Below are 26,386 nucleotides of genomic sequence, written 5' to 3' on the forward strand. Positions count from 1 at the left end.
TTCATCAAATTCTTAGGCACATGGAGGGAACTAGAAAACATCATCCTGAGTGAGGTAACCCAATCACAAAAAGAACACACATAGTATGCACTCACTGATAAGTGGATATTAGACCAAAAGCTTGGCATACCCAAGATACAATTCACAGACCACATGAATATCAAGAAGAATAAAGATCAAAATGTGGTCTTAGAAGGGGGAACAAAATACTCACAGGAGGAAATAGGAAGACAAGGTGTGGAGCAGAGACTGAAGGAAAAGTCATCCAGGGACTGCCCCACCTGGGGACCCATCCCATATACAGTCACCAAATCCAGACACTATTGTGGATGCCAACAAGTGTTTGCTGACAGGAGCCTGATATAGCTGTCTTCTGAGAGGCTTTTCAAGAGTCTGACAAATACAGAGGCAGATGCTCTCAGCTAACCATTGGACTGAACACAGGGTCCCCAATGAAGGAGTTAGAGAAAGAACTGAAGGAACTGAATGGGTTTGCAACCCATAGGAAGAACAATAATATCAACCAACCAGACCCTTCTCCCTCCTCCCCACCCCCGCAGAGCTCCCAGGGACTAAACCACCAACCAAAGAGTACACACGAAGGGACCCATGATTCCAGTGGCCTATGTAGCAGAGGATGGATGGCCTTGTTGGGCATGAATAGGAGGGCTAGATGCCCCAGTGTAGGGGAATGCCACAGTGGGAATTCAGGAGTAGGTGGGTGGGTGGGGGAACACCCTCATAGAAGCAGGGTGGGGAGGAGATTGGGGGGTTCCTGAGGTGAACCAGGAAAGGGAAAGATGATAACATTTAAAATATAAATAAAGAAAATATCCAGTAAAAAAGAATAGCCATTCTTTTTAACAGAATGTTAGGATTTTTAGGTATATAACCATGTCACCTCATAACAATAATGCTCTGTATTATTTTCTTTTACTCACTTTTTATGTTTGGTACTTCATTAATAAAAGGATGCACCTACAATCTTGCAATGAAATTAATAATAATAGAGTAAAACCAGATGGTATAACCTATGTGATATAAAAGAACAAGTGAAGAATACTATAATGTAAAAGTTTATGCAGGGATGGGGATAGGGATAAAAGAAAAGAAGGGGTTGTGGTGTGCTTAAACAAAACTAAGGATGTTTGGAAATGTCGTATTAAATGCCACTAGTCTGTAAGCATTTTTTTAAATGAAGAAGAAATGTGTTTGAGGCATTAGAGAGATGGTTCACTGGTTAAGAGCACTGACTATTCTACAAAAGGAAGGCCTGGTTATATACCCAATACTCACATGGCAGCAAAGAACAATCTGAAATACCAAAAGACATTTCTAAAGTTTGATACTAGGTAGTTAGTTAGATAGTCTATGGGTCTTGTAAAAAACATTGCCAGATTGATTGTATATGTATGTGTGTAATTTTAGGTAAATATAAAATAATATGATTTCTTCAAGTTTTAATAGGTATATTCCACATTAGTAAATAATGTTCTTTCCAGAAGACATGGGTTATTTAATACTCTCAATGCTAGGCATGCGTTATTTCCTTGTGTGTCATTTTGGTCAGAATAGCCCCTGAGGCACCCACAGAAATATAGTTTATTGTCATTGTCTTTAGTTGCCTACCACAATTAGATGCTAATACCCTATTGATAAAGATAACACACACACACTATGCTTTCTGGGCAGAAAGGAATGTTGACCTGACCAGAAAACTATTATTGCTAACTAGCTTTCATGGTTTTCAAAGATTCTATGCAGGCTGCTGGAGAAGAAAAGACATCTTTTTTTGTTGTTTTTTGTTTGTTTGTTTGTTTTTGTTTGTTTTTTGTTTGTTTGTTTTTTGTTTTGTTTTGTTTTGTTTTTGAGACAGGGTTTCTCTGTGTAGCTTTGGCTGTCCTGGAACTCACTTTGTAGACCAGGCTGGCCTCGAACTCAGAAATCTGCCTGCCTCTGCCTCCCAAGTGCTGGGATTAAAGGTGTGCACCACCACGCTCGGCTGACATCTACAGTCTTAACCAACACTGAGCCTAATATCAATCAGCATGATGCTCCCACTGGTGCAATAGTGGCAAGATTGCTTATGAGGATAACCCAATTCTCTCTTGACTGAATTTAAAGCCTTCTCTATAGGAAGGAACTCACACTTGTGCTGCAAACATTGTCAAATCTCATGGCTGGGTTATGTAGACCTCAGAAGAAAACCTACTGATGTTGAGTTTCTAAGTGGCCATGTCTTCAAACTGTTTCCAGGCTTAGTCATACTGTAAGACCCCCGATGCTGAGCCTCCGCTCAAGTCCCCGGATGAGCTGGCCAACACCCCAACATCTCGAGAGAAAACCACACCTGATGCAAACTGCAAGAGGTTTTATTATCAGCTAGCTGAGGACGAAGTCCCTCTGCCTTGCAGGGCAGGAGGTTTGACCCAGAGTGGTGACAGTAGGGGGCTTTTAACAGCTAGCTGAGGAGTTGGGAGGAGAGTTGGGAGGAGTTGGGAGGAGAGTTGGGAGGAGTTGGGAAGAGTTCTTCTCTTCTGAGTGTCCTTGGTGAAATTTACAAGGCAGGAGCGGGAAGTGAGTTCTTTCTGAATTTTTATCTCTGTGTCCTCGGCACAAGAAGGCAGGTATCTCTGGTTGTACAGTATAGAAACAAAAAGGCTTTTTGCTGGCTATAGAGAACAAAGAGCTTCTTTCTAGCTGTATTTTTAAAGATCAGGGAAAACAAGCTTGGGAAACATCCAGGGGCTTTACCTTCCAGGGAGAAACGCTCTAAGTCGGGGTCTCACAGTACAAGCTTATTATTGCAATGGGCAGTGGTTGAGCAGAAATGTATTACCATCCAAAGTGATGAAATAAAGAAACTGTGAGTACTCAGCCATAGATGGGACATCTATATCAACAACCAGCCCCCTTGGGAACAGAAGAAATAGTGGAAAGAATGTAAAAACTGGAGGGTAGAATATCATGAAATGTATTCTAGACATGGCATAGCTGTTGCACACATGACTCATAGAAACCATGGTTACTTACCAAAAATGGTTTAAAATTCCAACATGGCTCCATCTCTAGCTGAAAAACTATTGGCACCTGATGGCAGCTAAAGGGTAGAGAGTTAGTTTTCTTTGTGAGTATAGATACTGGAAAGTTCCTGATACCCACATCCATGCATATGTGGGGAGAATTATTTGACTTAGTGAGTTAAAACTAATTAACTAACTAATTTAATAAAATGAATGAATGAATGAATGAATGAATGAATGAATGCGGTGGATATACAGTTGGGAGTACTATATGATGGGGATCCTGGAGACAGCTGGAGAGGGGCACTGAGAGGTGGATATATTCAAGATAATTTGTAGACATATACAAAGTTTTTAGAAGAATAACTGTTATTTCAAAAATTTCAAAATGCTAGTATATAAAAGCAGTGAATACAAATATTTTATTTGTTCCTGAATTTACAACAAAGACTTAAATAGAACTGTGATAGGATTGTAATAAGAATATGTATGAAACCTGCTTTTCCTTTTTTATTAAACGGTTTTATTTATTTACATTCCAAATGTTGCTCCCTTCCTGGTTCCCCCCCCCCTGAATTCTTCACCCCATAAGCTCTTCGCCTTTTCTTCTGAGAGGGTTCTCCATCACCTACCCCCACATTACCCCCCCACAAGCATTCTCTTCCTGGGGCATCAAATATTTACAGGATTAAGCACATCCTTTCCCAATGAGGCCACATAAGGCAGTCCTCTGCTATGTATGTGCCAGGGACCATGGACCGATCTCCCATGTATGTTCTTTGGTTAGTGGCTTAGTCTGTGGGAGCGCTGAGGGGTCCAGGTTAGTTGATACTTTTGTTCTTCCTATGGGGTTGCAATCCTGTTCAGCTCCTTCCATTCTTCCCCTAACTCTTCCATAGGGGTCCCTGACAACAATCCAATGATAGGCTGTAAGTATCTGCATCTTTCTTAGTCGGCTTCTCAGAGGACAGTCTTGCTAGATTCCCGTCACAAGCACAATATGGCATCAGTAATAGTGTCAGGGTTTGGTGCCTGAGCATATGATGGATCTTAAGTTGAGCCAGTCACTGTGTGACCTTTCCTTCAGTCTCTGCTGTATTTTTGTCCCTGCATTCCTTTAGACAGGGAGATTTCTGGGTCAAAAATTTTTAATATGAGTGGGTGGCAATAGGCCTCAACTACGGGCCATGTCTATCTATTGGATGAGGTCTCTTCAGGCTCAGCATTTCTGCTAAGGTCATGACCATTGAGTCCTAGGAGCCTCTCATATCCCAGGTCTCTGGGACTTTCTAGAGGTTTGTCCACACCTGCCCCCCCCCCATTGATTCATATTTCCTTTCATTCTGCTGGCCCTCTGGACTTCTCTCCTGTCTTCCTCCCATATATGATCCTGTCCTCTTTCCCCCCACCCCTCTCCCACCCAGGTCCCTCCCTCCATCTGCTTTCCATGATTATTTTGTTCACCTTTCTAAATATGATTAAACTCTCCATACTTGAGACTTCCTAATTGTTATGCTTCCTATAGTCTGTGAGTTATACCATGGGTATTCTGAACTTTTTTTGGCTAATGTCCACTTATCAGTGAGTACAAACCATGCATGTCCTTTTAGAGTCTAGGTTACCTCGCTCAGGATGATTATTTTCTAATTCCATCTACTTGCATGTAAAATTCATGATGTCCTTGTTTTTAATAACTGAATAGTAGTTCATTATGTAAAGGAACCACATTTTTTGCATCCATTCTTCTGTTGAGGTACATCTGGGTTGTTTCCAGAATCTAGCTACTACAAATAATGCTGTGAACATAATGGAGCATTTGTCCTAGTGATATGATGGAGAATGTTTTGGGTATATTCCCAGGAGGTCTTTAGCTGGGTAGGTCTTCAGGAAAATTTTCCAATTTTCCAAGAAATTGCCAGATTGATTTCCAGAATGGTTGTATCAGTTTGCAATCCCACCACCAATAGAGGAGTGTTCCTCTTTTTCCACATTCTAACCAGCATGTGGTATCACTTGAGTTTGTTATCTTAGCTATTCTGATTGGTGTAAGGTGCAATCTCAGGGCCATTTTGATTTGCATTTCCCTTATGACTAAGAACTTTGACCCTTTCTTTAATTGCTTCTCGGCCATTCAAGATTCCTTTGTTGAGAATTCTGTTTAGCTCTGTACTCAAATTTTTAATTGGGTTATTTTTATTTTTTTGGAGTCTAACTTCCTGAGTTCTTTGTATATTTTGGTATTAGCCCTCTATCGGATACAGACTTAGTGAAGAAATTTTTTCAATCTATAGGTTTCTGTTTTGCCCTACTGACAGAGTCCTTTGCTTACAGAAGCTTTTCAATTTCGTGAGGTTCCATGTATCAATTGTTGATCTTACAGCCTGAGCCATTGGTGTTCTGCTCAGGAAAATTTCCCCTGTGCTATTACATTTGAGGCTATTTCCCACTTCTCTTCTACTAGATTCAGTGTATCTGGTTTTATGTGGATGTCCTTGAGTCACTTGGACTTGAGCTTTATACAAGGTGATAAATATGGATCAATTTGCATTCTTCTCCATGCAGACTACCAGTTGTTCAGTTTCCATGAGTATGTGGGCTTTTTATTGTTTTTGTTTTTATTGAAGTCCAGCAAAGTTTGTGGTGATCTCATAGAATGCATGGGGCTATTTCAATTTTCCTATCTCTCTTGAGGCTTGTTTTGGAGAACGTAACATAATGCTGAGAAGAAGGTATATTCCTTTGTTTTAGGGTGAAATGTTCTGTGTATATCTGTTAAATCCATTTGGTTCATAACTTCTGTTAGTTTCTCTTTATTTTTAAAATTCCATTAAATGTTCAGCTTTAGCAAATGTGTTTCTGCAACTACTGTATTATCCACATAATTGCATTAGTGTATTTCTTTGCAGTTTATTATTCCTGTATTTTAAAGATAAACCCAGTTTTACTCGACAAGGTTATTCTTGAATTATACTGTTATATTCTGTTAGGTTCTTATTTAAGGTACTAGTATGTTTGTGGTTAGGAAGCAAAGAAGCAGGGAGAACTGTGATGGTCCACAAAGAGTAATAATGAACAGTAGCCTTTTAAACAGTGAAGAAAGATACTCTTTGTAGGACATTTCTTACTGTATTTTAAGGTCCATATTCCTTAAAATTGTGATAATTGACACAACTCTGGCAAATAGGCGATCCAGTATAAAACTTAGGAAATCATGTAAAATTCTAAAGTATCACATTAAATTAGACTTTAGGACAGTAACACTATCCTATTTAGTAGCCACAATGACTTGTCTACACTCTCTAGATAGAGTGGGAAACACTGTCAATAAATTGCTTTAAATCTTCAGACTCAGTACTCTCTCAACACTGTGACCCATAAACATAACTTTATTGAGAAGTATTCTTCAACTGGAAAGCACTAAACAATCAGATCTTTTAGTGGAATGCCATATGGTGTACTTTTTTTCATTCTTTTCTACTGCTTTGTGACATTTCTGGAAAGCAGGTGTGTGAATGCATGTGTGTGTGTGTGTGTGTGTGTGTGTGTGTGTGTGTGTGTGTGTGCGTGTGTGTGCGTCTTATCTTCATAGCCCTAGGACTAAGAACACATTAAGTATTCTATAAATACCTGAATAAATTAAGAGAGCAATTGGGCCCTAATAAGTAGTTACTAGAAATAGCCAAATAAGACTTGTGACAAGGCAGCAATAGAAAAAACTGGAGGACAATTTGATTTGTCCTACAAAATGAAAACTGTTAGCATTTTCTTTGCTGTAATTTGAATTTATCCATGTATATTTAATTTATCCAGGGCTTGTATCTATTTTTATATTGCTAATTTAAGAACACCTTTTTGATAATTGAAATGCAGTCCCTTTGACAATCAAAGTTTCAAGGATAATATATCTTTGTTGACATAAACCATGGGAAGTTTGCTTGCAGGATTTCATTATCTGATTACAGTTCTGACTAAAGTAATCTTTCAGAATGAGCACATTTTTCTAATACAATTTAACTTTTAGAAAAATTTTAGGCTCACAGAATATCTGAGAATAAAATATAAATGTTTCCTATATACATCCTGCCACTAGACATTCATAGATTCACCCATAGCAATATCCCAACTCAGTAGCTATTTTTTCTTTGATTTAAATTTTATTGTATTATGATGAGAAAAGATACATAATTTTAATTTATCTGAATTTGTTAACATTTAAAAACATATTTTGACTAAATGGACTAACATCACATTCTTCTTTCCCTTTTCTACCCCAACTTCTCCGGAAGAGCCCCTCCCCTTCAAAACCTGCAATACTTTTCATTTTTTATCATATTCTTTAAAATTTATAAAATATTATTACAATAAAAATGAGTATATAAAAGTTGTTTGATACAAAACAACAATCAATTGAACAATCTTATGTAGATATTTGTCTACAGCAATACTAAAAATACATACGTTTTTCTCAATATAAATTTCAAATAACACCAAATATACTAACTGTATGATATTTTAAAATAATATATCACTACTAGTTATTTAATGAAACATAAATAGAAGTAGTCTTTTTGTTTGTTTGTTTTGTTTTGTTTTTAGTAGAGCTTAAAGCACAAAATAAGAACCGATTTTGGACTTTGGAGTTCATTGTAATAAGGCTGTACCTAAATGTCCCTCACATCACCAACTAGTTGTCTACATTTCTTTTGGCTGTACTAACCAGTACCCTCCAGAGCTGTGTCTCTAGTTGCATATATAGCAGGAGATGGCCTAGTCAGCCATCAATGAGAGGAAATGCACTTGGTATTGCGAAGATCATATGCCCCAGTACAAGGGAATGGCAGGGCCAGGAAGTGGGAGTGGGTGGGTTGGAGAGCAGGGCAGGAGGAGGCAATAGGGGGCTTTGGGGATAGCATTCGAAATGTAAATGAAGAAAATATCTAAAAAATTCCAAATATTCCCAAAAATTAATAATAATAATTTTGAAATATGTAAGCTGTTCTTAAAAACATAGTATAGTGTAAAAACATCAAATGAACAATAATTCTAATAAAGAGGCTGAGATAGGAGAAGCATGATTTCAAGACCATTATGTGGTACACAGCAAGACTCTGTCATGTACAAACAAGCAGAAAGTGTATATGGATTGTACAATATTGGACCTATTTCTCCCATTACCAAATTAGAGAGACCACGGGATGACAGCTGACAAATTTCTAATTCCTCATATTTTTAATTTCAATCAATTAGGATATGTTGGTAATATTAATTTTCATATTAAGATATATTAAGGAAAAGTGATTGTTGCTTCCTGTTAATTTTCTTGTTAGAGGTGGAATTATGTTTGTGTGGGTTTGTTGAAAGATTACTTTCTTGCTTCTCCTAGGGTGTAGTTTCATTCCTTGAGTTGGTGTTTTTCCATCTATTATCCTTTGTACGGCTGGATTTGTGGAAAGATATTGTGTAAATTTGGTTTTGTAATGGAATATCTTGTTTTCTCTGTCTATGGTGATTGAGAGTTTTGCTGGGTATAGTAACCTGGGCTAGCATTTGTCTTCTCTTAGAGTGTATATGACCTCTGCCCAAGATCTTCTGGCTTTTAGAGTCTCTGGTGATAAGTCTGTTGTAATTCTGATAGGTATACCTTTATATGTTACTTGATCTTTTTCCCTTACTGCTTTTAAAATTCTTTCTTTGTTTAGTGCATTTATTGTTTTGATTACTATGTGACTGGAGAAATTTCTTTTCTAGTCAAGTCTATTTGGAGTTCTGTAGGCTTCTTGTATGTTCATGGGCATCTCTTTCTTTAGGTTAGGGAAGTTTTCTTCTATAATTTTGTTGAATGTATTTACTGACTCTTTATTGGGAATCTTCATTCTCTTCTATACCATTTATCCTTAGGTTTGGTCTTCTCATTGTGTTCTGGATTTCCAGGATGTTTTTGGATTAGGAGCTTTTTGTTTTTTTGTGTTTTCTTTCACTGTTGTGTCAATGTTTTTTATGGTATCTTCTGCACTTGAGATTCTATCTTCTATTTCTTGTATTTCTTGTATTCTGTTGGTGATGCTTGCATCTTTGACTCCTGACCTTTTTCCTAGATTTTCTAACTCCAGGGTTATCTCCCTTTGTGATTTCTTTATTTTTTCTAGTTCCATTTTTAGATTTTGTTTTTGTTTGATTGTGTTTTCCTGTAACTCTTTAAGGGATTTTTGTGTTTCCTCTTTAAGTGCTTCTAGCTGTTTACCTATGTTCTCCTGTATTTCTTTAAGGGATTATTTATGTCCTCCTTAATGTCCTCTATCATCATCATGAGAAGTGATTTTAGATCTGAATCTTGCTTTTCTGGTGTGTTGGGGTATCCAGGACTTGCTATGGTGGGAGAATTGGGTTTTGATGATGCCAAGTAACCTTGGTTTCTATTGCATATGTTCTTATGCTTGCCTCCCATCATCTGGTTATCTCTAGTGCTACCTGCCATGGCTATGTCTGACTGGAGTCTGTCCTTCCTGTGATCCTGATTGTGTCAGAACTCCTCCGAGTCAAGCTGTCTTAGTGATCCTGTGATTCTGGAATCCTGTGATTCTGAGATCCTGGGTGTGTCAGAGCTCCTGGGAATCAAGCTGCCTTTTGGACCTTGAGATCCTGGTGTGTCCAAGCACGTGGGATCCTGGGATCCTCTGATCCTGGGCCAGTTAGAGTTCGTGGAAGTAGAGCTGCCTCTGGATGTTGTGGGGCTGGCTGTGGAGTTTTCTGCTCAGGGTGCTGGCCCAGATAGACCAAAATGGAACCAGTGCCACTGGTCTGATGGAGTTCCTTTGTGCCTGGGTCCCGCCAGTCCCAGTTACTCCCAGTGTTGGGGACAGATGTTGTATCCTCCTTACTTCTGACCCTCTCAATAGCATATTTTTTTTACAATTGATAGACTGAATTAACACAACATTATAATAAGACTCCATAATTTATAGTAGTGTTCATTCTTGTCGGTATTCTCTCTTCATTTGTGTAAGTATGTAGTGGCATATCTTCAGCATTATAGCATTATACAGAGTAATTTCAATGCCTTGAAATCTCCTTATGGTCATTTACTCCTTCCTGTTTTTCCAACTACTGATCATTTTACTGTCTTGTAGATTTTGCCTTTTGATGACTGCCATGTAGTTGGAAGCTTCCAATATACAACCTCTTGAGACTGGTTTCTTTTACTCAATGCATATATTTGTATCCCCCCCACCCACCCATGTGTTTTCATGACTTTGATATAGAATGAGCTTGTGTAGAAGACTGATAACTCACAAGCCAAGCCAGAGTTACAGGAAAAGGTTTACAAAATTATTTACTAGCCCTGCCCTTTCTCTGTTGAACCTAATCTCTTCCTCTCCATCAATACTTCACCTGTTTTCTCATTAGACAAGAAAATATGTTGGGGATGATGTTAGTTCCACACATAGAGAACACTTGGCTAGTGCTACTTTGCCAGTTGTTTTGTGAACCAGCTACAGTAGATCATTTTGACTATTCTTCTACTCAATTTCTGACACCACAGGGAATAATATCCTATAAAACTATCTTAAAGAAATTCTGAATTAGTCTTGTAGAAACCACCTTTCTCAATATACCTTTGGAGGATCAAATATTTTGTGTTAGTTTATAGGAACACTTACTTCTGAATTTTTTCACATTACACACCAGTCCATAATTTTTATTCTGATTCTAAAACACTAGTCTAAAAAAAATCTTTATAATAGTGATCATGGAAACTATTCCATACCAAACAAATATATTTTATTTTACTTGTTATTGGACAATCATATAACATAAATTTAATATTTTTTTGAGATATAGTTTTGTCATATAGCTCAAGATAACCTGGAGTTTATTATATTATATAGGCTGGCCTTGGTTCATAAATCCTATTTCAATTTTTCAAATGCTAATATTTCAGGTATGTGCCATCACACCTTGTTTTACCATGTTAAATTAGTAACTGAATGTGTTTCCTCTTTATTAGCTGAAATCTTGTCAGTTATCACTTTTAAAATAATTTTTATACCTTCAACTTTCCCATTGCCGTCATTCCCTAGCAACTAACAATCTGCTTTCTTTTGTAAGATAGTTGCCTGTTTTAGACTTTAGTATAAGTGGAATCATAGAAATGGCCTTTTACATCTGATTTCCTTTAAGTACATGAAATGTTTAAGGTTTATGCATACCATATATATCAGGTTGTCATTCTTTTTATGGAGAGAGTATTGTTTACTTTTTCACCAGTCATTTCCATTAGGACGATGTGTTATCATCTTTTCATAACTATAAATAGATATTTCATATAGGGTACTCATGAAGAGAAAGAACCCTATTTGACTCACCAATGAGGTAGCTGGACGTCAAAATAGCATATTGCCAGCTCCATGGTAGCAAACGTCTCTTGAGTGTATCATCTCATGGCATGCTAAGCAATGGAAGGAGTTAATAATCTTATGCCTTGATGGGCCAATGTTACTGGATAAGCAAAAAGAAAAACTAGAAAGTGCTCTTATATTCTCAGAAGGCTAGATATATGTTAGACATCAAGAGCTGGAAAAAACTCTAAGAGAAACCACAAGATACTCGTACAATGTTCAAGTAATATCAAAAGGGTGCCAAGATGCCCCTAAGCTGCTATTAATCAATGTCAGAAGAATAGACTAAGGCTCATAATAGCCCCTCTGATGCAGTTCTAAGATAAAGTATCCCAAACAGAGGACTAGACATAGAATGCATACGTTCCAAATATTACTCTTGTCTACACTGCAAACGTTATACAGTGGCTAAGAGACCCCTCTTTAGCAAAGCAAAAGGACTAGATGGTTATTTGGAAAGGTATCAGAATCCTAAAGAATAAGAAAAGAAGAGATTCTAAGGGCTCCTTATTACCTCCAACTCTGAAAGAAGGAGGCTAAAGGTATCTTCTGATCATTCAGAAAGCAAGAAGGCAGAGCCTGGGATAACCATGCTCATATCACATGTGTAGAATGATGCTCAGATAGCTCCAATAGGAAACTAACATGAAGACATTCTTTAAGCAAAGGTTTATGTTTTAAGGATCCCAGTATCCCATAGGCTGGATGGTTTAAACATATGAGCCACTCAGGAACCATCATTGTTATGGTAAGGAGACCTAAGGTGGTTTTGGTTCCAGAGGACAGGTGTCCACCCGGCCTGGGAGGCTTTTGCCTCAAGAACAGCGGGAGACATCGTGGTTCCGGGACTCTACCGAAAAGTAGTCTACACAGGTGAGAGTGTGCACACAGAAGCTAACAGCTTCTGTGACAGGCCAAAGCAACACAGCTTCTTGGAAAGGTTCTGCTTTGGGCCTTCATCTTCGGACAGAAGGGAGGTCTGAAAGCCAGATATCTGTGCACCTTCCCTGTAAGAGGAGAACTTGCCTGCAGAGAGCACTGACCACTGAAACTTAGAGGAGAGAGCTATTCTCCCAGGTCTGCTGATAGAAGGTAATACAATCACCAGAGGAACAATCTCTAAACAGAGACAACTATAACAACTAACTCCAGAGATTACCAGATGGCAAAAGGTAAAGGTAAGAATCTTACTAACAGAAACCAAGACCACTCACCATCATCAGAACCCAGCACTCCCACTTTGCCCAGTCCAGGGCACCCCAACACACCTGAAAAGCTAGACCTTGATTTAAAAGCATATCTCATGATGATGGTAGAGGACATCAAGAAGGACTTAAATAACTCAGTTAAAGAAATACAGGAGAACACTGCTAAGCAGGTAGAAGACATTAAACAGGAAGCACAAAAATCCCTTAAAGAATTGTAGGAAAACACAACCAAACAGGTGATGGAATTGAATAAAACCATCCAAGACATAAAAAGGGAAGTAGACACAATAAAGAAAACTCAAAGTGAGGCAATGCTGAAGATAGAAACCCTAGGAAAGAAATCTGGAACCATAGATGTGAGCATCAGCAACAGAATACAAGAGATGGAAGAAAGAATCTCAGGTGCAGAAGATTCCATAGAGAACATCAGCACAACAATCAAAGAAAATACAAAATGCAAAAAGATCCTAACTCAAAACATCCAGGAAATCCAGGACACAATGAGAAGACCAAAACTACAAATAATAGGAGTAGATGAGAATGAAGATTTCAACTCAAAGGGCCAGCAAATATCTTCAACAAAATTATAGAAGAAAACTTCCCAAACCTAAAGAAAGACATGCCCATGAACATACAAGAAGCCTACAGAACTCCAAATAGACTGGAACAGAAAAGAAATTCCTCCCGACACATAATAATCAGAAAAACAAATGCACTAAATAAAGATAGAATACTAAAATCAGTAAAGGAAAAAGGTCAAGTAACATATAAAGGCAAGCCTATTAGAATTACACCAGATTTTTCACCAGAGACTATGAAAGCCAGAAGAGCCTGGAGAGATATTATACAGACACTAAGAGAACACAAATTCCAACCCAGACTACTATACTCAGCCAAATTCTCAATTACCATAGATGGAGAAACCAAAGCATTCCACAACAAAAACAAATTCACACATTATCTTTCCATGAATCCAGCCCTTCAAAAAGATAATAACAGAAAAAAAAAAAAAAAAACATTACAAGGACGGAAACCACATCCTAGAAAAAGTAAGAAGGTAATCCCTCAACAAACTTAAAAGAAGACAGCCACAAGAACAAAACACCAACTTTAACAACAAAAATAACAGGAAGCAACAATTACCTTTCCTTAATATCTCTTAATATCAATGGGCTCAACTCCCCAATAAAAAGACATAGACTAACAGACTGGCTACACAAACAGGACCCAACGTCTTGCTGCTTACAGGAAACTCATCTCAGAGAAAAAGATAGACATTACCTCAGAATGAAAGGCAGGAAAACAATTTTCCAAGCAAATGGTATGAAGAAACAAGCTGGAGTAGACATTCTAATATCTAATAAAATCGACTTCCAACCCAAGGTCATCAAAAAACACAAGGAGGGTTACTTCATACTCATCAAAGGTAAAATCCTCCAAGATGAACTATCAATTCTGAATATCTATGCTCCAAATACAAGGGCAGCCACATTCATTAAAGAAACTTTAGTAAAGCTCAAAGCACACATTGCAACTCACACAATAATAGTGGGAGACTTCAACACAACACGTTCACCAATGGACAGATCATGGAAACAGAAACTAAATAGGGACACAGTGAAACTAAGAGAAGTTATGAAACAAATGGATCTGACAGATATCTACAGAACATTGTATCCTAAAACAAAAGGATGTACCTTCTTCTCAGCACCTCATGGTACCTTCTCCAAAATTGATCACATAATTGGTCACAAAACAAGCTGTAACATATACAAAAATATTGAAATTGTTCCATGCATCCTATCAGATCACCATGGACTAAGGCTGATCTTCAATAACATAATAAATAATAGAAAGCCAACATTCACGTGGAAACTGAACAACACTCATCTCAATGACCTTGGTCAAGGAGGGAATAAAGAAAGAAATTAAGGACTTTTTGGAGTTTAATGAAAATGAAGCCACAACATACCCAAACCTATGAGACACAATGAAAGCATTTCTAAGCGGAAAACTCATAGCTCTAAGGGCCTCCAAAAATAAACTAGAGAGAGCCCACATTAGCAGCTTGACAACACACCTAAAAACTCTAGAACAAAAGGAAGCAAATTCACCCAAGAGGAGTAGACAGCAGGAAATAATCAAACTCAGGGACAAAATCAACCAAGTGGAAACAAGAAGAACTATTCAAAGAATCAACCAAAAGAGGAGCTGGTTCTTTGAGAAAATCAACAAGATAGATAAACACTTAGCCAGACTCACTAGAGCGCACAGGGACAACATCCTAATTAACAAAATCAGAAATGAAAAGGGACACATAACAACAGATCCTGAAGAAATCCAAAACAACACCAGATCCTTCTACAAAAGGCTATACTCAACAAAACTGGAACACCTGGACAAAATGGACAAATTTCTAGACAGATACCAGGTACCAAAGTTAAATCAGGACCAAGTTAACAATTTAAACAGTCCCATATCCTCTAAATAAATTGAAGAAGTCATTAATACTCTCCCAGCCAAAAAAAACCCCAGGACCAGATGGGTTTAGTGCAGATTTTTACCAGACCTTCAAAGAAGATCTAATTCCAGTTCTGCACAAACTATTCCAAAAAATAGAAGTAGATCGAACTCTACCCAACTCATTCTATGAAGCCACAATTACTCCGATACCTAAACCACAGAAAGATCCAACAAAGATAGAGAACTTCAGACCAATTTCCCTTATGAATATCGATGCAAAAATACTCAATAAAATTCTCACTAACCGAATCCAAGAACACATTAAAGAAATCATCCACCCTGACCAAGTATGTTTTATTCCAGGGATGCAGGGATGGTTTAACATATGAAAATCCATCAATGTAATCCATTATATAAACAAACACAAAGAAAAAAGCCACAGGATCATCTCGTTAGATACAGAAAAAGCATTCGACAAGATCCAACACCCATTCATGATAAAAGTCTTGGAAAAATCAGGAATTCAAGGCCCATACCTAAACATGATAAAAGCAATCTACAGCAAACCAGTAGCCAACATCAAAGTAAATGGTGAGAAGCTTGAAGCAATCCCACTGAAATCAGGGACTAGACAACGCTGCCACTTTCTCCCTACCTATTCAACATAGTACTTGAAGTCTTAGCCAGGACAATTCCACAACAAAAGGAAATAAAGGGGATACAAATTGGAAAAGATGAAGTCAAAATATCACTTTTTACAGATGATATGATAGTATCTATACGTGACCCAAAAAATTCCACAGGGAACTCCTAAACCTGATAAACAGCTTCGGTGAAGTAGCTGGATATAAAATTAACTCAAACAAGTCAATGGCCTTTCTCTACACAAAGAATAAACAGGGTGAGAAATAAATTAAGGAAACAAACACCCTTCTCAATAGTCACAAATAATATAAAATATCTTGGTGTGACTCTAACTAAGGAAGTGAAAAATCTATATGATAAAAACTTCAAGTCTCTGAAGAAAGAAATTAAAGAAGATCTCAGAAGATGGAAAGATCTCCCATGCTCATTGATTGGCAGGATCAACATTGTAAAAATGGCTATCTTGCCAAAAGCAATCTACAGATCCAATGCAATCCCCATCAAAATTCCAACTCAATTCTTCAACGAATTAGAAAGAGCAATCTGCAAATTCATCTGGAATAACAACAAAACCTAGGATAGCAAAAACTCTTCTCAAGGATAAAAGAACCTCTGGTGGAATCACCATGCCTGACCTAAAGCTTTACTACAGAGCAATTGTGATTAAAACTGCATGGTACTGGTATAGTGACAGGCAAGTATACCAATGGAATAGAATTGAAGACCCATAAATGAACCCACACACCTATGGTCACTTGATCTTCGACAAGGGAGCTAAAACCATCCAGTGGAAGAAAGACAGCATTTTCAACAAATGGTGCTGGCACAACTGGTTGTTATCATGTAGAAGAATGGGAATCAATCCATTCCTATCTCCTTGTACTAAGGTCAAATCTAAGTGGATAAAGGAACTTCACATAAAACCAGAGACACTGAAACTTATAGAGGAGTAAGTGGGGAAAAGCCTCGAAGATATGGGCAAAGGGGAAAAATTCCTGAATAGAACAGCAATGGCTTGTGCTGTAAGATCGAGAATTGACAAATGGGACCTCATGAAACTGAAAAGCTTGTGTAAGGCAAAAGACACTGTCAATAAGACAAAAAGACCACCAACAGATTGTGAAAGGATCTTTACCTATCTTAAATCAGATAGAGGGCTAATATCCAATATATATAAAGAACTCAAGAGGGTGGACTCCAGAAAATCAAATAACCCCATTAAAAAATGGGGCTCAGAGCTAAACAAAGAATTCTCACCTGAGGAATACCGAATGGCTGAGAATAACCTGAAAAAATGTTCAACATCCTTAATCATCAGGGAAATGCAAATCAAAACAACCCTGAGATTCCACCTCACACCAGTCAGAATGGCTAAGATCAAAAATTCAGGTGACAGCAGATGCTGGCGTGGATGTGGAGAAAGAGGAACACTCCTCCATTGTTGGTGGGAGTGCAGGCTTGTACAACCACTCTGGAAATCAGTCTGGCGGTTCCTCAGAAAACTGGACATAGTACTACCGGAGGATCCAGCAATACCTCTCCTGGGTATATATCCAGAAGATGCCCCAACTGGTAAGAAGGACACATGCTCCACTATGTTCATAGCAGCCTTATTTATAATAGCCAGAAGCTGGAAAGAACCCAGATGCCCCTCAACAGAGGAATGGATACAGAAAATGTGGTACATCTACACAATGGAGTACTACTCAGCTATTAAAAAGAATGAATTTATGAAATTCCTAGCCAAATGGATGGACCTGGAGGGCATCATCCTGAGTGAGGTAACACATTCACAAAGAAACTCACACAATATGTATTCACTGTTAAGTGGATATTAGCCCCAAACCTAGGATACCCAAGATATAAGATATAATTTGCTAAACACATGAAACTCAAGAAGAATGAAGACTGAAGTGTGGACACTATGCCCCTCCTTAGATTTGGGAACAAAACACCCATGGTAGGAGTTACAGAGACAAAGTTTGGAGCTGAGATGAAAGGATGGACCATGTAGAGACTGCCATATCCAGGGATCCACCCCATAATCAGCATCCAAACGCTGACACCATTGCATACACTAGCAAGATTTTATTGAAAGGACCCAGATGTAGCTGTCTCTTGTGAGACTATGCCGGGGCCTAGCAAACACAGAAGTGGATGCTCACAGTCAGCTAATGGATGGATCATAGGGCTCCCAATGGAGGAGCTAGAGAAAGTACCCAAGGAGCTAAAGGGATCTGCAACCCTATAGGTGGAACAACATTATGAACTAACCAGTATCCCGGAGCTCTTGACTCTAGCTGCATATATATCAAAAGATGGCCTAGTCGGCCATCACTGGAAAGAGAGGCCCATTGGACTTGCAAACTTTATATGCCCCAGTACAGGGGAACACCAGGGCCAAAAAGGGGGAGTGGGTGGGCAGGGGAGTGGGGGTGGGTGGATATGGGGGACTTTTGGTATAGCATTGGAAATGTAAATGAGTTAAATACCTAATAAAAAATGGAAAAAAAAAACCAAAAAACTAAAGGACATACAGCAAATGTAAATTTACAGGACCTGGCCTTTTTTTTTAAGTACTAACTATATATCACATTGTACCTTATAAATATGTATATTTACCAGATGTGTATTAATATGTATCAATGGATATATATACATATATATATGTATATATATATATATATATATATATATATATAGAGAGAGAGAGAGAGAGAGAGAGAGAGAGAGATAGATAGATAGATAGATAGATAGATAGATAGATAGATAGATTGATATGTGTGTGTGTGTGTGTGTGTGTGTGTTTGTGTGTGTGTGTGTGTGTGTGTGTGTGTGTGTAAAAAAGTAAGCCTGGCAAGGAATTCTAATATACAGAAAGGATTTCAAGATGATTGGGATTAATGTAATCAAAAAGAGAAGCAAAGAGTTCACTACAAAATTTCTGCTACTCTCCCCAAAAAACAGTAATGCTCAAATCTCTATTAGAATGTAGACTGCAAGGAAGAAAGCCATGCTAACTTCTCAAGGGAGCCCTTCATCTGCATTATTCTGGGCTCAGTATAGGTAGGATTGACATGACCCTTTAGGCTGGAGTTCATGATGTTTGATTCATCCTGAAATAGCAATGGAAAGAATAGATTTTCACTAGACTTTTCCATTCATTGTTTTTAAGTCTCTTCCATAGAAAAATGGAGATAGCTTTTTTTTTTTTTTAAATTTGGTATTTTCTTCATTTACATTTCCAATGCTATCCCAAAAGTCCCCCATACCCTCCCCCCAACTCCCCCACTCCTCCACTCCCCTACCGACCCACTCCCATTTCTTGGCCCATGCTCCACTATGTTCATAGCAGCCTTATTTATAATAGCCAGAAACTGGAAAGAACCAAGATGTCCCTCAATAGAAGAATGGATGCAGAAAATGTTGTACATTTACACAATGGAACACTACTCAGCTATTAAAAAGAATGAACTTATGAAATTCCTAGGCAAATGGATGGACCTGGAGGGCATCATCCTGAGTGAGGGAACTCAATCACAAAAGAACTCACATGATATGTACTCACTGATAAGTGGATATTAGCCCAGAAACTTAGAATATCCAAGATACAAGATACAATTTGCAAAACACATGAAACTCAAGAAGAATGAAGACCAAAGTGTGGACACTTTGCCCCTTCTTAGATTTGGGGACAAAACACACATGGAAGGAGTTACAGAGACAAAGTTTTGAGCTGAGACGAAAGGATGGACCATCTAGAGGCAGCCATATCTGGGATCCATCCGATAATCAGCCTCCAAACGCTGACACCATTGCATACATTAGCAAGATTTTGCTGAAAGGACCCTGATATAGCTGTCTCTTGAGAGGCTATGCTGGGGCCTAGAAAACACAGAAGTGGATGCTCACAGTCAGCTATTGGATGGATCACAGGGCTCCCAATGGAGGAGCTAGAGAAAGTACCCAAGGAGCTAAAGGGGTCTGCAACCCTATAGGTGGAACAGCAGTATGAACTAACCAGTACCCCCCGGAGCTCGTGTCTCTAGCTGCATATGTATCAGAAGATGGCCTAGTTGGCCATCAGTAGAAAGAGAGGCCCATTGGTGTTGCAAACTTTATATGCCTCAGTACAGGGGAATTCCAGGACCAAGAATTGGGAGTAGGTGGGTAGGGAAGTACGGGGAGGAGGGCGTGGGGGACTTTTGGGATAGCATTGGAAATGTAAATGAAGAAAATACCTATTTTTTTTAAAAAAAAAAAAGGAGAAGAATTGGGAACAAAACACCCATGGAAGGAGTTACAGAGATAAAGTTTGGAGCTGAGATGAAAGGATGGACTATCTAGAGAAGAGACTGCCATACCCGGGGATCCATCCCATAATCAGTCTCCAAACTCTGACACCATTGCTTACTCTAGCAAGATTTTGCTGAAAGGACCCTTATATACCTGTCTCTTGTGAGGCTATGCTGGTGCCTGGTAAACACAGAAGTGGATGCTCACAGTCAGCTATTGGATGGATCACAGGGCCCCCAATGGAGGAGCTAGAGAAAGTACCCAGGGAGCTAAAGGGGTCTGCAACCCTATAGGTGGAACAACAATATGAACTAACCAGTACCCCCCGGAGCTCGTGTCTCTAGCTGCATATGTATCAGAAGATGGCCTAGTCGGCCATCATTGGGAAGAGATTCCCCTTGGTCTTGCAAACTTTATATGCCTCAGTACAGGGAAAAGCCAGGGCCAAGAAGTGGGAGTGGGTGGTTAGGGGAGTGTGGGGGACTGTATGGGACACTTTTGGGATAGCATTTGAAATGTAAATGAAGAAAATACATAATTAAAAAAATACTTCTGTTCTGAAAAAATAAATAAATGCTTACAGCCAATAATAATTTAAAAAACCAAACTCTACATTGCACCCTTTATTCTCTGCCACTCTTACCTTGTGGATTTCTATGGTAGACATTCCTAGTTTAACATTATTCAATATAGTTTTATTGAAAATCAAGTTATTTTAACATAATGTATTCTAATCATGATCTTTCCTTCCTCATCTCTGCCCAAATCCACCCCACCCACCCCACATTTCCACACCATGATCTCTCTCTCTCTCTCTCTCTCTCTCTCTCTCTCTCTCTCTCTCTCTCTCTCTCTCTCTCTCAGACAAAAACAAACAAGAATAAATCAAAATGAATTAATATAGAAAAATATTAAAGAGCACGAAAAATGCATACACATGGAGACACACACATATACAAAACCCATAAATCTCAAGTAAGTAACCATAATATACAAGCAAAGGAACAGTAAAGTCAAAAACATACCCAAAGAAATTAAATATTTGAGTTCATTTTGCTTGGCATGGGGCCTGCCAAGTGTGGTTTGTATACCCAGTGGGATTCCCTTGGAGAAACTCATTATTCCTTTGAGAGCATTTGTCAATTAGAGGCATCTTTTTGATAGGAGATGGAAGATTACCTCTACTTTTCCATCTCAGCTCTGGGATCTCATATGGTTTGGTTCTATACAGTTTCTGTTGAGTGCGCATGTGTGTTAGTTCTGCTGAACTTGGAAGGCAAAACTAACTGTTCTTTCTGTTATAAACTGTTTCCTTGTTATAGAATTCAATCCCTCTGGTTCTTACAATCTTTTTGCTTCCTCTTCTACATAGTTCGCTGAACCCTGAAGGGAAGGATTTGATGAAGACATCCCATTTAGTTTTCACTGTTTCAAGGTCTCTTCCTCTTTGCACATAGTCCAGTTGTGGATCCCTGTGTTACTTCCTGTCTACTGCAGGATTCCTCTGATGATGACAAACTTATGTGTATATCAGAATGTCATTAGGAATTACTTTTTAAAGATTTATTTATTTATTTTATATATGTAAGTGTTCTATCTACATATAAACCTCCATGTCAGAAGAGAGCATCAGATGTAAGTATAGATGGTTGTGAACCACCATGTGGTTGCTGGGAAATGAACTCAGGACCTCTAGAAGAAAAGAAAGTGCTCTTAGCTACTGAGCCATCTCTTCACAACCCCCTCTAGGGATCATTTTATTTGTATGTTCTTTTAGTGAAACAATAATATTTCGTTTCTCCCCTGAGTCCATAGCATATATAGTCTCAGGATTTTGGCCACCTCAGCAGTGACAGGCATGGTACTATTTCATGAAGTGGGCCTTAAACACAATCAGAAAATGGTTGGTTACTCCTAGAACATTAGTGCCACTATTGCATGTTACTGTTGTAGATCAGAGAGTCTATAGTGGGGTTGGTGTTTACCTTCCTCCTCTGGTAGTGTACAGATTACTTTCCAGTGTCATGAACATGAATCAGTAGAGTAGTCTCTCTAGATGGACTCCAGCTTAACTTCTCCATGTTTGATGACCTATATAACTGTTGCCTGCACAAATTGTGCCTTACTCATAGTTTGTGAAGAGCAGCCCATAGGCTTGAGAAAAGCCTGAGTTGTTGGGATTTTCCCCAGGCCCTCTTCAGCTAACAAATCAATTAGATGTAACCCATTTCTGAAATTAGATATTTCCTTTGGTGGTGAGAGATGTCTAATTGAGGCTTTGTCTCCCCTATTATTTGGCGATAATTCTATTTAAAATTATTTCCTCTGTGTGTGTGTGTGTGTGTGTGTGTGTGTGTGTGTGTGTGTGTGTGTGTTAAAAAAATTCTACTGTTGTAGGTTTCCCCATATGGGTCCATATTATTTGATCGATGAATCAGTAGCGATAAGCCCATTAAAAATGTTTAAGAGAATTGAACCCACAGATGATACACCTCAAATTTAAAGATTCTATTGCACTTGACGTGAAAAAAAAGATGAATATCTCTCTTCCTGTGTTTTCTGCCTTGTGGCCCCTCAAACTGCCCCAAAGGGGAATGAAGGGATGGTTCAAGGATCAAAATCAGAAAAAAAAATGTTTAGAACATCTTTTATGAAAAAAGATGTTGAAAATCTTCTATAAGAGACAAACTTTTAAGTAAAATCATCTAAAATATACTTGAGAGCTGGATTCAGTTGATACTCATGACTTTTTTTTTCTGCAGAAATATTTAGTTGCCTTATATTTCAAGGTTGAATGCTGTGACCATTATTTACTATTGTTCTATAGTAATAACAGTATTGCACCTCAAAAGAATAAATATGTAATATCTCATTGTTTGGGGGTATCAAGATTCCAGACATTGTCACATTGAAGTTATTTGTTTCTTGTTTCCATGAGCTATCATTAAAATCTCTAGGCTCTATCTCTAATCTGAGCACTCATCTTAGTAGAAATATACCTCCAAACACACCCAGATTATTGGCAAAATTCAGTGGTTTTTTTTTTGTTTGTTTGTTTTTTAAACCTGAAAGGCATAGACATCAGCTCTTACATATAGTTTATAATTATTTTCCCTGTGGAAAATAATATAGTTCATGTAGCAGGTTCCAATGCAGTCATTTGTTTCCTTAGGGAGAGAAGGAAGAGAGAAGTTAAAATGGGGATGGAGAAAGAGACATAGATACTGCTAGCAAGATGGGATCTTATATAAAACCAGACTTCTATCATTCTATCAGCTTCACCATATTTGATTAGATAAAAGCAAGTATTAAGTTCCACCCACATACAAAGGGAAAAGATCATTTCAGGGCATGAGAAGGCAAGGAATAGAGAAGGTTACCTTAGAATCTCTCTACCACTGGAACTGACAAGGTAAGACTGGTGAGAATCAGAGGTGCAAGAAAAAAGTGCGATGTAGAATTTTTATTGGTTACTTACTGGTAGAAAATGGGTGACACTCTGACCCATGGTGACTTAAGGGGAGTTTAGCAAAACGAAGTACCCATGCTAATATCCACTTATCAGTGAGTGCATATCTAATGACTTCTTTTGTGATTGGGTTACCTTACTAAGGATGATAGCCTCCAGATACATCCATTTGTCCAAGAATTTCATAAATCCATTGTTTTAAATAGCTGAGTAGTACTCCATTGTGTAAATGTACAACATTTTCTGTGTCCATTCTTCTATTGAGGAACATCTGGGTTCTTTCCAGCTTCTGGCTATTATAAATAAGGCTGCTATGAACATAGTGGAGCATGTGTTCTTATTACCAGTTGGAAGTTCTTCTGGGTATATGCCCAGGAGAGATATTGCTGGATCTTCCAGAAGTATTATGTCCAATTTTCTGATGAACCACCAGACTGACTTCCAGAGTGGTTGTACAAGCATGCAATCACACCAGCAGTGGAGGAGTGTTTCTCTTTCTCCACATCCTCGCCAGCATCTGCTGTCACCTGAATTTTGGATCTTAGCCATTCTGACTGGTGTGAGGTGGAATCTCAGGGTTGTTTTGATTTGCAATTCCCTGATGATTAAGGATGTTGAACATTTTTTCAGGTGCTTCTCAGCCATTTGGTATTCCTCAGGTGAGAATTCTTTGTTTAGCCCTGAACCCTATTTTAATGGAGTTAGCCCAGAAACATAGAACACCCAAAATACAATTTGCAAAATACAAGAAAAACAAGAAGAGGGAAGACCAATGGGTGTATACTTCATTCTTCCTTAGAATAGGGAACAAAATACCATGAAAGGAGTTACAGAGACAAAGTTTGGAGCTAAGATGAAAAGATGGACTATCCAGAAAATATCCCACCCGGGGATCCATCCCATAATCAGCCACCAAACCCAGACACTATTACATATGTCAGGAAGATTTTGCTGAAGGGACCCGGGTATAGCTGTCTCATATGCGGCTATGCCAGTGCCTGGCAAATACAGAAGTGGATGCTCACAGTCATCTATAAGATGGAACACAGGGTCCCCAAGGGAGAAGCTAGAGAAAACACCCAAGTAGCTGAAGGGGTCTTCAACCCTATAGGTGGAACAACAATATGAACTAACCAGTACCCCCAGAGCTCGTATCTCTAGCTGCATATGTAGCAGAAGATGGCCTAGATGGCCATCACTGGGAAGAGAGGCCCCTTGGTATTACAAACTTTATATGCCCCAGTACAGGGGCATCCCAGGACCAAGAAGCGGGTGTGAGAGGGGAGGGGAGCAGGGCAGAGGGAGGGTATAGGTAACTTTCCAGATAGCATTTGAAATGTATATAAAGAAAATATCTTTTTAAAAAGGAGAAGAAGAAGAAGTAGCCATGCTTATAAGGCTTTGTGCAATGTTTTCAGGGGGGAAAGGAGTGAAGAGTGGGCTAGCACTAACACTGGGAGTAGCCACTACTCCTGTTGCAGTCTAATCACAAAATTAAAGGATTACCACACTCTGTAGAGGATATATATGGGTGCCTTTTAGGAGATCTAGGAACACAACTAACTTCTGGTGACGAGACATAAATGGAACAGAGGGAATTTAAACCAGTTTCTCATAGCAATGGGAGCAAAACAGAGAAGATTGAGAAATGGGTTTGTTGAAGCGAACACAAGCCCTTAGGCACTCTCAAGTACTTGCAGTAATATCTGATCATATATTATCAGATTTAAAAAATGAATTCAGATGAAAAAAGTGGGGGAAAAGAGAGAGAGTAGGAGACAAGGTGAAAATAGGAAGCGATTCAGAATAAATGAAAGTAAAGGTGGCTCTAGGTGATTTGGTAAAGCAAGATTTTTAAAAAAAAATCAAGCCTGTATGAGTAATGACCAGGACTCTCTGTATTTGTACAAGGACTAAAGAGAAATTAAATCAACTTAAATATAAATGCAGACACTCAGTATTGGAGAAGGTAAGTGACACGGGCTTATTTATTGTTTTAAAAACAATTGTCAAGTAAAGAATTTCTCAAAGGAAGTTTCTTACGTTAGGCTTTTCACAGGTGAATGTCAAGCACTATATAAATGGAGCTACTAGATTTTTTTTCTAAGAAGTTAAACCACCATTAGTGCTATCTGTGTTTCTCAGCTATTATGAAGAGAAATTTCCCCTAGAATTACTTTTCTCAGTCACAGGAAATGCTTTTACATGGAATGAGGGAGGACAGTCATTAATGGATGCTACTGGGTGTGTATTAGCAAGTTGACATCTAAATATTTGCACACGGATTATCTGCCAGGAGAAATGACAGCAGGTATTTAATTCCTTGAAGCCATTTCCCTTCTCCCTGAGCTGTTTCATTCCTTCAGTATTAAGTTTTCTTCTTCCCCAGACCTGAGCGATGCCCTAAATTTGTATTGACATGAAAGGAATACTACTGAGAGAAAATATGAAATTACAAGTAGTTTTAAAAGCACAAAACACAAAATTAAGGGATAAGACTTTAGCCAAAATCCCCTATTTTCCCTCTGTTCTGCTATTCAAATGTGAGAGAACAATTATTTCTGCTTCATCTTTATCTTCCTTTCTTCCTTATTTCCTGGCAAAGCTATATGATGCTGTAATACATTTTACCTTTTAAAAGAATGCAAAGAAATACAGCATTCTTAACTGTCGAGTAGCAGGGAGGGTTTAGTAATGTGAAAATAAATGATTATTATTTTAAGGATTACTTTATTGCTTTATTCATTTAAGTTAAAGGATTACCTTGGATTTAGGACAACATGGATGCTAGAATTTGAACACAAATGTGTTGATGTCAAACGACTGGCTTGTAGGAATTTTCTAAACAGGAAAGGAAATTTCTAACACTCTAGCTTTCAACTTGAT

Source organism: Mus musculus, chromosome X (assembly GCF_000001635.26).
Source record: "Mus musculus strain C57BL/6J chromosome X, GRCm38.p6 C57BL/6J".
NCBI lineage: Eukaryota > Metazoa > Chordata > Mammalia > Rodentia > Muridae > Mus > Mus musculus.